At 43.2% G+C, this 3,358-nt stretch overlaps 1 protein-coding gene across 2 annotated transcripts in view; it reads left to right on the top strand.

Annotated features, from left to right (window-relative positions):
• The window catches only part of Pde1a (phosphodiesterase 1A), a 387,035-nt gene extending 384,201 nt beyond the window's left edge, over positions 1–2,834 (top strand). For both annotated transcript variants that reach the window (XM_023712341.1, XM_023712343.1), the window contains exon 15: positions 403–2,834. The gene's annotated coding sequence lies outside the window, so the exon portion shown is untranslated. The remainder of the gene's footprint in view (positions 1–402) is intronic.
• Positions 2,835–3,358: the final 524 nt, after the last annotated feature.

A 3,358-nucleotide genomic window follows, 5' to 3' on the forward strand; every position in this document is an offset into this window, starting at 1 on the left:
TATTTGGTACAGGGTCTCACTACACAGCTCGGGCTCACAGTGATCCTCCTGTTTTCAGCCTCCCCAGTGGCTGGGATGACTGGTGTGCACCACTGTGCTTGGTCTTGGTGGCCAGCTCAGCGTGACCAGGGCATGGCTGGCATGGCATATGGTGCTTGGGTTCAAACCCTGGTCCCTGTGCTTCCCTAAGCAAGTGCTTAGTCTGCTGAGCTATCTTGCTGGCCCAACAATTTTTAAGGAAATGGGACATTGTTATTAGCTAGTGGTACCATGTTGTACAGTGGGTATTCTGATCTTACTCCTCCTTGCTAACAGAAATTTTGTATCCTCCAACAAACATCTTCTCAAACCCCATTACCCTCCCTTTCTTTGTGCTTCATTTTCTTTTCATTCTTATTTCAGGATGATGAAAACAGCTCTAAAAAAATCCCAAGTCTTCAACTTTCCACAAAGCTATGTTCTCCTCCTTCAGCCTGCAGCTGGATTGGGCCACCTGGACGGAATCTTGTAGGAGGAATAAGAAGAACATAAGTTGTAAGCAAGACACTGGCCAAATAAGTACCCTGAAGTTTCTAGGGAAGCTTTTGGCCAGGGCCTCCACTACTGTTTTTTCTTCACAACTTGGCCTTCTTCAATCAAGCCAGCGAAATGTTTAAGACAACATTTGGGCAGTGCTAAATTTGCATTACTTTTTACTGTCACAGCCCCTGCACTACCCACATGCAGGACAAGAAGCATTTACCTTTACTTTCTTTGATTGTCTGAAAGAGTGCACTAACTACACATTTTTTTCCAGGTCAAAAATAAAAGCAATTCAAAAATGGAAGTGGCAAAAATATTTTCTGGCAGCACCGGGGAGCAGGCTGTTTAGATTGTCCTCATTTTAAATGCATGGGAACTAAAGGAGATTTGGGGCAGCTCAGGAGATGTGGCTGTGTCCCGAGGAAATGGTGGACTTCCTCTCTGTGGCTCAGTGGCTGGTGCACAGGGAAGTGCTCAAGCCGAGAAGAGGTGGCACAGCCTCTTCCTGCAGCCAGAAGGCCAGCCGCACCCTTTCCTTTGGCTTTGTCACCAACATGGCTTGGCCACAATGAAGTCACACATTACCGACAGCCCCAATCGCAGCCCTTGCTGGACGCAAACACTAAAAGAGAACAGAACTTGCCTTCTGGGGTGTCAATCCCATCTGTGTGTGATGAAATATGTTACAGGCTGGGGCAAGGACACAAGAAGTGTTTGCATTCATGAGTGCACGTGTGTTAAAACATGTCTGCGGAAAGAGGAGCCCACGCTTTTCTGTAAGATAACATTATTTGATGTGACTGTTGAACTACCCTAAAAGGAAGCAAACTGGGGCCCTCAGAGGGCCTGCCTCTTGTCGTATTTTGCCTGAGCATGTGCAAAGCCTGCCTTCACTCCAAACTGAAGAACTACCTTTCATTTGCTATTAACTGACAAGAAGGGTCAAGCACAAGTCAGCGTTACAGCTTTTCACTGTACAGACATTTTGTTGACTGCGATCTTAAGTGAATTTGTCTTTGGGAAAGGTGGATATAGGGTGCAAAGGACGGAGAAAAGTCGTCACTTAACTGATGGACAGGAGAGGAGTCCATCCCTCCAAGGAGCTGCCTGTCGCGCCTGCTTTCTTCCGGACAATGCTCAGCAATACTAGAAATGGATACAATCAGAAGCTTTTGAGCCTAAGTGGTGAGATTTTATAACTCACACTTAGATCTCTTCTAAAGTGTAAGCCATACTCTACATGCATATTTAGTATGCATCATTGTAATTTAAGATACCTTTGTGTGTGGGCTACCTAGAATGCTTTTAAATGTTCTGTGAATATGGTCCTTAGCTTTAGCTTCCTCTGAATCTTGTGCAGAAATCAGCTAACTAACAGAATTATATCATAGAGATGACAATGCAATCGATATTTTAAATGTAAGTAGTCATGGTTTATCTATAATAAAATGCTGGGGGAAAGTTTATAGAAATGCACATCACGGTGACTTTTTGTCCTTTAAAAATAGACTTTTTATTTCTATTTATGGATAAAGTGTAACTATTGCTCTTAAAGTCTTTCTTAATGAGCTACTTACCTACCACGCAGAAAACACTCTGAATTTAAAATGGAATACGATTGTCTGGGAACTATAATGCTATGGTTCCTACTTGAGCCAGAGGGAGGAATACATTGCAACACTACTTCTCAAAAGGCGTTGAAGATATCCACTTTATTCCTCTTCATTCTCTATACTGTGTTATAAAAAATGGAGGAATAGAAAGAGTTGAACCAATTTCTGTGGTTGGGCTTTAGCCGAGTTTTCAGGGTCGTGTGACTCACGAAGCCCTGCAGCAGCCCTAGCAGAAAGAGTAGGGAAGACTAGCATCCAATCAGCACCTGGCCTTCTGGGAGTACTTGCCTTTCGCTGCTCTCCTCCCCTCCCCATCCCTCTCCACTTTTTCCTCCTAATTTTCCATATTTCTCCCTCCTTCGCCCTCTCTGCAAACAGCAGTGATGGGGCGCTGGCGGAAAAGGGACGGAGTTGGCACCAGCAGAAGCTACATCCTTCCCTCTCGCTCGCCAGCCTGGCGTCCCCTCTGCCAGGAGGCCTGAGGAGTCAGGCTGCTGTCCCTGGAGCGCCCTGCTCTGCATTCGTGCTCCCAGCTAGTCGACTTGTCCAGCCTGCAAGGCCGTGCGCCTTTCATTTAACCAGAGCCTCATTAATTTAATTTTTAACTTGATGATCTACAATTCTTGTGTTTTATTATGCTGTCATTCTGTATTTCCTATTGTATATGATTGCCAAATAAATCATAGTTGATGGACAATATCATCGTACATTCAGTGTTTGATGTAATTAAATAGGGCAGGACCGTGAAAAATTGGGGGAAACCGGAAGTAGATCAAATGAAAAAATTGATGTTTTACCAAAAGGTGATTTTTACTTACTAAGGAAATATTCATCAAACATTCATTATTGAACAATTATGTGTTAACTCCTAGCTAGAAGCAAAGTGTGCGTGGAAATATGAAAGTTGGACTCTTTTCTATAGAAATTTCAGGTTTTATAGAGGAGACAGTCTATTCCTACTGTACTTCATGCCTCATAGCTAAGATGCCACATATAAAAATAAGCACAAATAAAACACACGTGTGTATATTTCCATCTACAAAGCTCCCAAAAGGATTGAAAGTAGGTGGCACATCAGCTGACACTTAGAAGATGAGATAGATGAGGAAGATTTAAATAAAATATTGTTGCAAAAATAATCCACTGGCATTCATTCTCTTCAAAACATTCGTCCTCACACCAAGCACACTTAGTCCATCATTTCTTGTCACTTTCTAAAGCAG

This window comes from Octodon degus, unplaced genomic scaffold, assembly GCF_000260255.1.
Source record: "Octodon degus isolate 3935 unplaced genomic scaffold, OctDeg1.0 scaffold00025, whole genome shotgun sequence".
NCBI lineage: Eukaryota > Metazoa > Chordata > Mammalia > Rodentia > Octodontidae > Octodon > Octodon degus.